Source organism: Balaenoptera ricei, chromosome X, assembly GCF_028023285.1.
Source record: "Balaenoptera ricei isolate mBalRic1 chromosome X, mBalRic1.hap2, whole genome shotgun sequence".
NCBI lineage: Eukaryota > Metazoa > Chordata > Mammalia > Artiodactyla > Balaenopteridae > Balaenoptera > Balaenoptera ricei.
This window is the reverse complement of record NC_082660.1, coordinates 100,103,302-100,116,779: the sequence shown is the minus strand read 5'-3', so window position 1 is coordinate 100,116,779 and position 13,478 is coordinate 100,103,302. Positions and strand designations below refer to the sequence as shown.

The 13,478-nt window shown below is 50.7% G+C and overlaps 1 protein-coding gene across 11 annotated transcripts in view; it reads right to left on the bottom strand.

Moving 5' to 3' along the window:
- PAK3 (p21 (RAC1) activated kinase 3) overlaps nucleotides 1–8,953 on the bottom strand; it is a 111,641-nt gene extending 102,688 nt beyond the window's left edge. Inside the window, exons 1-6 of one of the 11 annotated variants that reach the window (XM_059911966.1) lie at nucleotides 8,856–8,953; nucleotides 7,814–7,879; nucleotides 7,586–7,695; nucleotides 6,424–6,774; nucleotides 5,943–6,158; nucleotides 2,371–2,518 (exon numbers count right to left, since the gene is read on the bottom strand). The gene's annotated coding sequence lies outside the window, so the exon portion shown is untranslated. The other 10 variants (XM_059911969.1, XM_059911967.1, XM_059911970.1 and 7 more) reach the window with 10 other exon arrangements.
- Nucleotides 8,954–13,478: the final 4,525 nt, after the last annotated feature.

Genomic DNA, 13,478 nt, shown 5'->3' with positions numbered 1-13,478 from the left:
GTTACAGTGATTGTGTCAGTGCTGAATATATGAGTGGAACGGTGTAATTCGGGGTGTACAAAGATAGAAAAGTTTAAATGGGTGAGATTGTGTTTATGGTGTGAGCATGTATAAATGTGAACATATGAACATGTATGCACACGTGTGTGTCTGTGACTTACGAGCTGTGTAAACATGTAACTGTGAGGAGGAAATAGTGGTATCAGTGCAAATGTGTTGGAGTGTATGAAATTGAGTGTGTGTATGACCATATGAGAAACAGGCAGGGGAAAGTCAACCTATGTCTGCGTACAGAGTGTGTGTAATTGTGTAGGAATTTGAGGGAGGGTTACGGGTGACTGCATCATCTAAGTGGATGTGAGTGTGTAGGTATGACTGGGAGAGTGTGAGAACATAAGAAGGAACGTAAAGAGTGTGTGACAACGTGAGGGTGGGTGTATGATAAGTGTGGGTGTGTGTCAGCACGGAACTGTGAATATAGAGACGTGAATATGTATCACTGTGTGGCAGTATGAATGTACCTGTATACAGTGTGTTCAGAAATATGACGGTGTGTGAGGGCGAGGGGGTAAGAGCGATCATCACTATGAATGTGTCCAGTGTGAACAGTGAGAGTCAAGGAGGTAAATATGATCGTGTGAACGTACAAGGGTATGAGTATGTGCTTGTGAGAGTGAGAGTGTGTGTGTGAGCATCGGAGGGTACCAAAATTATCTGGGATGCTGAGAAACCCTCCAGAAGTGTCTTTCCTCCCAAAGTCACAACATGCGTCCAGTTACACGCAAGCACCTTAGCCCCTCTCAACCTCTATCTCCTCATGGGTAAAAACAGTGGTGATAAAAATACCTACCTCGAACTAGTATCACTTTTATAATCAGAAACAAAAACAGCAGCTATCAGAAAAAAATTCCTACCTTGCAGAGTCACTGTAGGATCAAATGGTCTCATGCAAGTAAAATGCCTAGCACAGTGCTGGCAACAGTAGACAATAAATACAAGTTATTATTGTGGCTGTCATGGAACACCCAGGAGAGACCCAGGGGCTTGCTTCTTATTTTAGCCAGTTCTAGTTACCTTCTGTTGCTCAAGCTCTATAGAGGATCCCCTGCCAGAGCATCTCTGGAAAGCTGAATGCATCAATATCGGCAAGGCTGTAATTTCATACCTTCAATTTCACGGCCAAAACTCTGGAGCTTCCCCTCCATGAGATGGCATCACAGAAGCACCTGCCACTGAGCTGCAGTTTTCCTTCGTCCTGTAGGCCCAGGACAGGCTCAGTGTGAAAGGAAACTGCATTGCATATTCCTTGTTTGTTTTTTGTTTAGGTCTCTTTGTTTTTCTTGTTGAGTCTTTTTTTTTAATTTTGGTTGTTTGGTTTTCACTTGGGCAATATGAGAGATGTCTCAGCAACTGACAAAAAGACAGAAGACCAGACAAGGAGACAGAGGGACGGTAAGATACAGATAGCTGGACCGCAGCATATAGCAACAGAAGGCCAGACAGAGACGACAACAGAGGAAGCTATCATGGCTGCCCGAGAGGAAAAGAGACAGGTAGACGATCAGAGAGGCAGGCCAAGAAACCTGAAAGGAGTGGACAGGAAGAGAGAGAGGCCCAAATGGAAAAGCTGTTAGGGAACTGTCAGACACTTGAGAGAGACTAGAGACCTGTGAAATCTGGCCCCTACTCCTGAAGACCTTACACAGTCCAGTTTACCAGCCAAGATGAACACTCCAGAAACCATGCAAGAATTAGTTAAGGCAGCAGAGAAACAAGGGCTACACTACATGCTACAGACTCAGGCGTCGTTGGAGAGCTGGGGGAGGAAATGCTCCCTGGTTGGGTGGTAAGACAGAGGGAATGTTCTGGAAGGGTTAAGTTAAGCCTGCCAGGCCCAGAAGCTGGGATGGATGGGATAGGGGTACACTTTGAATAGGAAGGTAAAATGAAGGTTATGGGGCAGTAGAAATTACAGGAACCAACTGGTGAATTTGGGGCATGTGGCTGAAATGCCACTTCAATGTCAGGAAAGCAAGAGGAAAGGAAATGACAGCTTGATGGGAAGCATGTCTGTGTTACACTAAAGCTTTTAGATGGAGCTTGACATTTGCAAAGGACTTGGCAATGACTGTTAGCTTGTTTCTCCTGCTCACTCCAGGATGTAGGTCAAGGCTGTCAATCCCATGTTAGAGATGGGGGAACCAAGAGACCAAGCGCAGCTGCACAATCCCCCAGAAAGTATGGGCTGTGCCCTGAGGCCTGGCTGGTGAGGCCCAGGCAGGGTCTTTGACATAGGGAGCTCTGGTGGAAAGGTGGCATTTACCTGGATTTGGAGATCCCTAACTCCCTGCCCTGGAATCCATTACTCACCTCACACAGCCACCGCTGCAGGACCTCAGCACAGGTGGGTGCTGCCCATGAGAAGGGGCCGGGCTGCCTTCAGCTCCGACGGGCTCAGTGCTGGGCACACCAGCTGCCACAAGATGCAAGGACTCAGCTGCTCTTTCTTGGGGGAAACCTGCCGAGAGAAGCATTGTGGGGGGGTGGGAACCTCCTTCCCCACCTGCTACTACTCCATGCAACCCCCCAAATATCACACACACACACACACACACACACACACACACACACACACACTATACAGAAAATCCCTTAAGAAGGTAGATAATCAGAGTCAAGAAGTGTAAAAAAAAAAAGCCTCGGTACATGGGAGTCCGGAAAGGGCACTGAGCTGCGAGTTCCAAGTTGAGAACGGCTAGCACTTCACCACTCTGGATCTGCTTGCCCGTGAGTGGAGAAGACCTGCCCTAGTCACCCTGGACAAGTGCTGAGAGCACTCTATCAAATGACAGACGTGAAATATTTGCATATTTACAGGAGGTGGTACAGTCCGGTGAACAGGAGGAAACTGCGAGATGGTGGCAGATGCAGGTTTGGCTCTGAGGCTACCTGAGCTGCCTGAAGACCCGGCTGTTCAGCTTATTTCATCCCTCACCCCCAAGTCTCCACCGCCATTTCCATCTCCCTCCTCAACAACCTCCTTCACTGGGTTGGTGGGCAGGGTTGGGGGAGCACTCTGAGGTCCCCTGATTTGCTATCATCTCACAGCTGCTGAGGGCCTCGGCCTCTGATCCTAATTGGAACTTTCCTCTACCTTCCGCCAATCTCTGCCACAGGGATGCCTTCCGTAGTCTTCCCCAGATTTTGGGGGGATGAATACATACTGGGGTTTTTAGGGGGTTACAATTTCCCCTGTCTTCCCCAGAGAGGTTTCCATGTCCAACCACAAAGGAGACAGGGTCCCTTTAACCCTTCCCTTTCCTGCCTTTCCCCACAATCACTTGAACCTCTCAAGGAGGAGACTGATATTCCCTCGATAGGACCCCAAGCTCTGCAATTCTTCCTTCCCTGCCCCCTCTTTCCTCCATAGACTTTGTCCTCAAAGAAGACCAGCACCTATGGCCTAACTTCCCATAGAGTCAGATCCAGGCCAGCACATGCTCTATTAGGGGATTCCAGGACGCAGAGGGTCCTAATCCAAAGACATGGATGGGTGGATGGGTATCTAAAGGTGGAGAGAGTAAAACGGAAGCCTCAGGGAGCCAGGAAAAGCCCCGTTCTTCCCAATTCCCCTTTCTAGAATAAAAAGACCAAGCCGTCCCCCAGGTCTGCCAGTTGCTGCTGGCAAGCCTCCAGAGCACATCTGGCCCCCCAGGGCCCTGGCATCCCCTGCGAGCGTCCCACACGCACAGTCCAAGCAGCCTTTCCAAATGCTACCCATTGCACTGCTGAGTGGTGTGCCACCCCCGCCCCCAATGCATGAGCTCATCCTGCAAGGGCGCTGGCGAGGGGGGGGTGGTGAGGGAGGGAGGGCTGCCGTAGCTCCAGAGAGGGGCGGGACTTGGAGAGGGCCCAAGAAGAAGGGCCGCAGGAAGGCCCCTGTGCATCCGCAGGTTGGGGGCAGCGCCAGAGGACCTGGGGGAGCGGGGTGCTAGTGCACCAGCCGGTACTAACCAAGCAGCTCCGGGTTTCTGTGCAAGATCAAGAGCTTTCCTTGACCTACCTCCACTTCCCCTCAGCTGCTTATTGCTTCCACGGCAGCCCGCTTTGAACCCACCAGCTGCACAGCCGGAGCCAATGCAGAAGCAACGGGCAGGACACAGGGCGCCACCTGGTGGCCGCGCTCCTGTCACCCGTCTGGGGGCATGCTGTGGTGGAAGCGCGGGCATGTCTGTGTGTGAGCACGTACGGGGTCGGCTGTGTCTGAGCCGCAGCCTGCGCCACTTTGCATTTGCGTGCCTGCACCGTGTCGTGCGTGTGCAGCCGTGTCTACATGGTGTTGTGCGTGTGTATCATGTCAGTACCGTACTGTGTATGTGCGCCGTGGGTCTGCAGTGTGTTGCATGTGTATTCCATCTATCCCGTGCTTGGGGAGCCTGTGTCTAATCTATATTGTGTGTCATATGTCTACGCCACGTTGTGTGTCTGTATCTTCTGTGTGTTTATACTGCCCGTGTATGCACCTGTGGCTTAGCCTCCTACTGGAGGCTGGGGTAGAGATCAGTGCACCCCTCGTGTGCCTACCAGCACCCCAGCCTTGCTACATTCCGGCTTCCCGCCAGCATCTGTCTGGGGACTAGGGCTGCCACCTCTTTGGTAGGGGAGGGAATCTGTGGACAACCACTCTCTCCGCCACAGAGCCCTCCCATGGCAGGTACCTGTCCCAGCACTGAAGATAGCTGGGAATGTTCCAGAACCTTTTTCAGGCCCAAAGAAGGAAACTGGGCACTGGGGGTGAAATGGCTCCCTCTCTCAACTCCCAGCCCCAGATGGGCCTACAGGAAGTTGCAGCCGCCTGAGTTTCTCAGTTGGAAGGACTGAAGCCCTTCTCCACAGGAAGGAGCAACTGCAAAGGGGGTTAAGCTCTGACATCGGAGCTGGGCCACGGGATGTATCCGGAGCTCTGCCAAAGGTGTCCCCGTTGAGGTCACTAGAGGGCGCGATTGTGCTGACTGTTAGGGGTAGTGTCTCTAGAAAGTACAGAATTCTAAAAAGCCCACCTGACTCAGAGAGAGGGGGGTGGTGAGGAAGACAGAAGGAAAAGGATACAGACCCTAAGCCGGGCCTTTCCTTCACCCTCACCCCAAGCCCTTCTGTTTTGAGGCTGAGTTAGGGAGTCAGGGCCACTAACGCATGTCCGCCCCCCTCCAGGGTGTAAGATCTGTGTTAAGAGCCCCACGGCTCTTTTCAGGGCCTTGGTTACAGGGGCAGATTCTCCACTTGTGCATCTCTTTTCCTCCCTGTTCCCATTCACATGAAATAAACGTAAGGCCACCCTGCTGAAAGAGATGAAATGTGTGTAGTGGTTGTGGGTTTGTTTTGTACTGTTTTCCTCCAAATTAGAGGCACGCCAAAAAGTATGATTTAAAAGGGGTAAATTGCGGGGGGGGGGCTCTCCTTTAGTGAACCTGTTTTTCATTACCAAGAATAAATGGACCCACTTCCTAAAATGTCACCACCATCTTAGAAACCACCTCGTTCAAACCCATCATTTGAAAGACAAGGAAATTGAGGCCCGGAGAGGGGCAGAAACACTCAGACCAGAACACTGGCTTCTGGACTCCCAGGGTTGGTTCCACCCCGGCTCCTGGTTCTCTAGTCCCTAAAAAATCTTCCTTCTCCAAATCCAGGACCCTCCCACCTCAGGGCAAAACCCTGGCCTCCATCTCCACTGTGTGGGCTCCAACACCGTCCTATTCCATTTCAGTGATCAGGTGCCCAGGCCTTTCTGTGATTTCCATTCCCCACCAGGAAACTGTTCATCTCTTTCCAGTCTTCAAGCTCCGCTTCCCTCATTTTGCTTCGCGCCCGCAGACCCAGCTGTGGCCATGCCATCGTGCCCCTCCTCGCATCCCCCTGGGTGCAGCGCCGATTGCCCCAACCTGCAGATAATTGACCGACTGTGCAAATCAGACACGGATCCATCGCATTGATTAACGTTTCCAATTAAACTCCGGGTTAGGCTGTATTAGTGACTCCAGTAATCACGGCGGATGTAAATGCAAACGCCTTCCAAAGTCGCGGAGCGCGGGAGGAAGCGACACATTCTGGGAGGAAATGGAAACAGACTGCCAGACCCGAGGGTTCATCTGGTACCCCTAAATCAGATTTGAAATGTATGGCTGTCACCTGATCCGAGGCCCAGGCTTCACACCTGAAAGGGAGGACTCTGGCCCTGGGCGCGCCCCGGCCTGCCCTTTCCCGCCCCCTGCCGGAGAAGCCGCGTAGTGCGGAGCTGGCAGCCGAGTTCACCCCAGGCCCTGCAGAGGGAACCGCCTAGCCTCTGGCCGGTGGCGAGGTTGGGGGACAACAGGGCAGCTGAAGCTTAAGCTGCACCCTAGATGCCTCAGCAGCTTCACTTACCTTCTAGGGCAGTGGTTTTCGCCGTCCCTGGTCTGCACAGGGTCCCAGGGCCCCTGGGAAGGAGGGCTTTCTTTCTGAGCACAGGCAGAGATACCCCCATGCCTGGAGCAGGGGACCCAGACCTGGCCCTGGCCCACCCCAGGTAAAAGCAGTCAACCTACCTGTCTCGGCCAGATTCGAAGCTCCCCCAGTCCGTTCTGGGGCCCTGGTCCCCCACTCCCTTCTCCTTACCCAGGAGGAAGAGCCATTTGTAGAGGCCGCTGCTCATCAAGTTTCTTCTTCTTCCCTCGACCAAAGCTACTGGCTCCTGAAGGTTGGGTTTCACCGGTGGGAACGCTATTGATTCCCCAACTACGGAGCAATCGTCCCCCTAAGTCTGGGCTGAGCCACAGGTGCCTCAGCCACCAAAACTGCCCCCAGTTCACCAGGGAAATCAGGGCCTTTGGGCTCCTGGTAAGATGATGGCTTTTTTCTTCTCTCTCTCTTTGGCTTTGTTCCTATCTACTCCCCTGACCTTACCTACCTACTCTATCTGATTTCTAGATCTGACTTTTTTTTTTTTTTTTGGCCTTGGCTACCCACTTTGACTTCACGGTAGCTTAGTCTCTGACCTCATAATAACAGAGTCTCTGATGAGGGCAGCACCTCCCAATCCCCGAAGTTATTCCTCATTTCCGTCTCTTGTCACGTCTGTCTGCTCCCTTCCCCCAAAAGACCTCAGAGCAACCCGCGGGAATGGTCAGCTACTTGGAACGTCCTTAGGGTGTTGTGGCCCCATGCCTGTACCTCTATCACAGGCAAACCCCCTTTTTCTGTTAGGTCTCTCCTACAAGGCCCACTTGCCTGCCTGGAGGCTTGGAGGGCCTGCTCCTTGACATCTCAAGGTCCCCCCTGGCCTCGAGATTCGCAGCTGTTGGCTTTTACCCGTCCCCCCTCCCCCAGGCTCTGGCTATTTTGCCTCTTTCCTGGGGGGAGGAGGATATGATATTTGTATCCAGAAACAGAGCCTTACGTGGCTCTCTCCAAGCCCTGGCCTGTTAATCGCCCATTACCACATTAAGCCCCTTTGCCCAAAGGTCTCCCTGATTAAAGGCCTCAAGAACCAAATCACAGACCTGCCCAATTATAATTTTGCAGATGGCCCAGTGAAAACCGCACTGACCTTTACACCTCGGTCATTCCAGAACAGGGCCACAGTGTTGTCACCGACAGGAATGGACTTCCTTCTGTTCCAACACCTCAGACAGCCATACAGTTGGCCTGGATTTGAGTCTGCAAAACCATGAGGGGAGCGAGACTAACATGGCTAAAGGCTTCCCTGCTGAAAACCATTTTTTAAAAATAGCACTGCAACCGCCCCCTTCATGCTTCCCAAAGCCAAGCCACTCACCCTTCTCTCCTTCGCTTCTACAGACCACAGCCCAGAACCCTCAAGTCCAGAGTCTGGCACTGGATTCTGGAAGGTGGGACCAAAAGAACAAGTGGAGCCTCTGGCTCCCTCCCTGCGGGCACCGCCCTCCCACCGCTCCCGCACTCCACCCCTCCACCACCACCGAGGGAAGGAGAACCTGCCAGAGCAAGAAATCGAAAAGGTCCAATCCCTCCGAAAGTGTGGCAGGAATCCTGCCAGAGCAAGAATCGAAAAGGTCCAATCCCTCCGAAAGTGTGGCAGGAACCTCGCCAGAGCCAGTTCGCAAACTGAGGGCAAGGCCCCCTGCAAGCTGATGGGGTCAGGGAAGGGGGGCAGTGGACCTGATGACCCTGCTCCCCAGACAAAGACAAAGGCCAACTGAGGGACCCCGGGCTTTCTAGGGACATTATTGCATCATTCTAGTCCTCGCAGGAGAAGAAAAGAGTCCTCCTCTGATTGCCCTCCCCCCCACCAAAAAGGGGGAGGGGGAATATAGAAAAATAAAAGAAAGGGGGGAAAGGCGCCCGTGTAAGAAAATCGTCACTTTTTCTGCTTGCTCGGGTTGGGCTGTTCCCCCTCCCCCGGACTTGCCGGGGCCGCGGCCACACCCCCTCGCCTTGGGGGGGGTAGGGGGCTGCCGTCGCTGCTACAGTGGCTGGGGGAGGGAGGCGGGAAGATGGTATAAGACTTACAGCCTGACGTAGCTCCGGGGGCGGATTTAGCCTCAAGCGGCCCAGGCCCCAGTAAGCGAGTCTAGGGCTCGACCCAGCGAAGGGGCCCTGGTCCTCCGGGAATGGCCCCGACACACCCACTTGTCCGGGTTCGCGCGCCGGGATCGTGTACACGGTGCGCCGGGTGTCAGGGCTCTGGGGGAGCCACGTAGGGGACTCGAGGCCGGGGCGCCGCGACAGCGGGAGGGGGGTCCGGGCAGGCAGAAAATCTGCCCGGCCGGCTAAAAGCAGAGCCCAGCCGCCACCCCCTTCCCCAGAGCGAGCCGGGTGCCACCCATCGCGGGATTTACCTGCCACTGGTCCAGCCACCCCGTCCAGACCTTGCCTCTCCCTCCGAGCGCTCGGGCTGGCTGGCGGGGCTGGGGCGCCGCAGCCCCGCGGCCGCAGCCGCAGCCCCGGGCTCGGCCCGCTCCCCACCCCCCCGGCTCTCCTCCCGGCCCTGCACACTCGCTCCGGGCCGGGGAAAGCTGCAGCCCCCCGCGCGAGACCCCAGACGGTCCGCCACCCACAGCTGCACGCCCGCGGTCGAGCCCTGCTCGGCAACAGCTCCCTCGCCCTGCTCCTCTATGACGTCACCCGGGCTCTGCACCGCGCGGAGGCCAATCAGAGCCGGAGCAGAAAACTAAAATCACCCTGAGTGGGCTACTGGGGACCAATCTTTTGTTTCCAGGCAGGAAGCGCCGGGAAGGAAAAAAAAAAATGAAGGGGAGGGAACAGGGAGAGGGAAAGGAAAAGGAGATGGAAACTTCTACACTGTCAGGGTTGTCTAGACAGAGGTGTGGCCCTCGAGAAAGAGGCGCACCTGACAGTGGGAGGGGAGGGCGGTTATTGAGTATATCTTCCTCAACTGCCCCCGCAGGAAGACTGGGATTTCAGATACATTTTCAGGGGAGGAAATCTGTCCAGCTACACAAGCACTTTTTACTGGGGGCAAATGGTTTGGATTTGGGACACCACCTGTCAGGCAACCAGTTTACACCGATGGAGTCTCCAGAATCCACAGTAAACTGAGAGGCAGGTATGGCAATGGGGTTCAAAGAGATGGCAATCTAGATAGGAAAACTACCTTTCTGCCCATGAAACACACATTTTAAAAACAGCATTATAGGGGCTTCCCTGGTGGCGCAGTGATTAAGAATCCGCCTGCCAATGCAGGGGACACTGGTTCGAGCCCTGGTCCAGGAAGATCCCACATGCTGCAGAGCAACTAAGCCCGTGCACCACAACTACTGAGCCCACGTGCCACAACTACAGAAGCCCGCGTGCCTAGAGCCCGTGCTCCGCAACAAGAGAAGCCACCGCAATGAGAAGCCCGCGCACGGCAACAAAGAGTAGCCTCTGCTCGCCGCAACCAGAGAAAGCCCGCGCGCAGCAACGAAGACCCAACGCAGCCAAAAAATAAAAATAAAAACAGCATTATACAAAAAGAGAATGATTAATCTACTTCAAATACAATATATATGTGTGTATACACACACATATATAGTTATATTAACAATTGTTAAGATGCGGCTGTTTCTGTCCACCCTTTCCCTAAAACCTCCCATGGCATCTCTTGTCTTTAAGAAAAAGTTCAAATTTTTGCCCATGTTGAAAGCCTTCTAAAATCTAACCTCAAATGTCATCTCTTGCTACTCCAAAATCCATCCGCCCTAGGATTTGGCTAGATTATGTAAATTAGCGTAGACCCCAGCAAGGAGACAGTAAGCTGTCATCAAAAATGACCAAAAATGCAAAATAATAAGTACATTCGAATTATAATGATGTAAAATATGCCTACACACACACACACACACAAAATCAGAGATGAACATAAAATTATAATAGTTGGGTTAAAGAAGTAGAATTATTGGTGATTTTTCCTCTTCACTTTCGAACTTCTTTTTATAAAGATAAATGTGTCCTCACATAGTTAAATGGTCAAGATGGGTCATGACCCTCCCCAGTGCACTTCTATCCAATTTTCTCAACATTGCATAACCTCCAGCAATCATTTCGCTGTAATGTCAACAAAATAAGTTTCAAGACCAAGAGTGAACTAATACATCTGCCAGGGTCCTCTTAGGAAAAGTCACACAACAGGCCTCTAGATTCACGAGAGACAACATCTGGGGAAGTTGGAGATTGGGATTCCTCTTTGGACTAATTCATTTTAAATTCTGATGATATTGGGAATTGGGAAATGAATAATAACGACCCTTCAAGTCTACGACAAAGCAGGAAAGAGGGAGGCAAAGACTAAGTAAACCACATACTTTTAAGACTTTTTTAAGAATCACTTTGCATTTTACTTTTTATTTTCCTTAATTAAAAAATATATTTATGTATACATGAGTATTACATGAATTTTGCAGAGATGGGATTTGTGTCTAGATCTGAGTACAAAACCCATGCTCTTTCTAATATGATGTGTGGTATTACTGATTTTGTTAAAATACATATTTGCTTTAAAAAAAAATCTGAGTATACCAGCTTGATTTTTTTTTTAATCAGTCATTTTTAAAAGGCGCTTTTTTTTTTGATGTGGTTACTGTCTTCTAATGCAAAAACTCCCATCACCCTCCTCCTCAAATCCTTGATTAATAGGTTTAAATCAGGATGGTTCTGCTTCCAATAATTTTACAGATACCTTTTAAATTAACTTCGGGGTTAAAAAAAGAGCAACCCATCACATTGATTTTTATTTTTACATCGTGGTAAACGTAATCTAAAAATCACTGATATAAATGAATGTCATTTACTTAGTGCTACATCTCTGATTTGTAAAATGCACTTCTTTGGGTTATTTTAAACAAGAAGAACACTTTAAAAAAAAAAGAAATAGAAAGATATAACTGGATTTTCCTGGCTAATGACTTAACTTGAGTCTTCTAGGCTATTGATTTAAATTGTAATTAAAAGGTATTTGATTTCACTCTAATCCTCCCATATACCTCAGCTATAACGCAGAGCTATTTATGCAATCACCCCACATGGTTATTTAGACATTTCATGCGTGTATTTCTTCTCTCCCTGGTGATTATAGAAACTAGCACGGGGCCAAAATCCTATTAGGTGCTTGACAAGTTAAAGCATAGTGGTGTCCTAGAAAGAAGACTGGACTTAGGAGCAGGGATCAACACAAAGACTTCAGTCTTCCTGTGAAAGGGTGATAACCTATTTCATTCTTGATACCATACAGCAGTTTTTACTGCTGCTGGGGTTTGTTCTCCAGGAATATAATAGCATAACTGCATGGGACCCTGCAGGGAAACTGAAATGTCTTAAAGATTTCATCTGTGTTCATCAACTCCCTTCCCCAAGCTCATTGATTTAAGGATACGACAACACTACCATAATAACCTCTTGGCACGTGTATCCTGCTTCTTAGGTTACACACCACTTTTGTTTCTCCCCGTTTGATCCTCATAATAACCACGACAGTGTACTGTGGCAATTATTATGACTTGCATTTCATAGATGAGTGAATGGAGGTCTGGGGTTGAAAGTAGCCTGTTCAATGCCTCAGAGAGATGATCCTAGAAATCAGGTCTCCCACTGTCAGTTCTGTTCTTTCTACCACCCTACATGGCAACTTCAGTTGTATTTCTCCTTTGGCTCCCACCAACCCAGTCAGCCCTTTCAGTCGCATGAGAAGTGAGATGGGGCTTGTAGCAACAGATGTAAACTAAAACGAATATCTTCAAACTGTTCCAGCCGAATCCCTGCTAAAGGGAACCCACCAGGCAAAAGCAGCCTGGATATTCTGGCTCCCTGTCCACCCCTGTCTCAAGTCCCAAAGCCAGAAATTATTCCCAGTAGTCGACTCTGGGTCTCTGTGGCTCTCAGTCTTCACAGCTTTTGCTGCAACAGCTGAACTTAAAAAAAAAAATCCTCCCTCCTGCTCGGAATGCAAAAGAACCTGCCTTGGCAGCTAGCGCACAGGGCATTGGCTGGGCGCGCGGTGCCCACTCCTCTTTCATCTGGGCCTGCTCACTCTATCCTATTGTCATCACTGTAGTCAGGCCCTACTGGGCTCCTTCCCATCCCTCCCACCTTCTACTCCAATCATTAGGGGCTCCAGCTGTCCTGAAGGAGGCAACGTGGTGGGTATCCTGCAGGGCAAAGGTCTCATCCCACATCCCTTAAAACCAGAGGCTAGGGAAAGAGGGAAGCCCATGGCTAGGAAAACACCATCCTTGTGGGTCTTCAGAGTTTTGGCCAGGGAATCAGGAGACCCAGACTGTAGTCTAGCCTCTGGCTAGGAAACCTTGGGCAAGATTCGAATTTCCCTCAGCTTTAAATTTCTCCTTTGTGAAACCTGTCCTGCCTGTCTCCCTGGACTCCTGTATGGATGCAAATGGCTAATGGAATATGAGTGGTTTTAACAGATTTCAGAGCTACACACCTCCTTAATAGACTGGACGAACCCCCATTTACATATACTCCCTGTATGGTGGAACTTTGGGACTGGGTTGGGGCGGGGCGCTCCTCACCTTCCCTCACTATAATTAGCGCCCGTTAGAGACCTGCCCTGTAGAATCTACCAGCTTTCAGAAGCCCACAGCCTCTGCCCTCCTCCCCTCCACCAGGGAGTTAGCGAAGGAAAAGCGGAAGACAATTAAATGCAGGTGGCTGTGGATGAATTAATATGAGAATTAGGAAGTTCCTCTCCTCTGACTCGGTTTTAATTAGCCCCACTTCCATGGTCCTACATATCAAACCACATTATTTAATTGAGCCGATGCTCTGTTTTGCTCCTAAGTGGATCACATTATACATTCCTTCCCCACACACTCCGATCCAGGCACGGCCCGAACCTAAGTCAAACTGCAGAGTGGATTTGGAAAGTTGGTTTCATTGTTCTCTCCATTTTACTAGGGGAAAAGAGAGAGAATGAGAAAGTAGAGGACAAAATCTAGGGGACAAAGAGC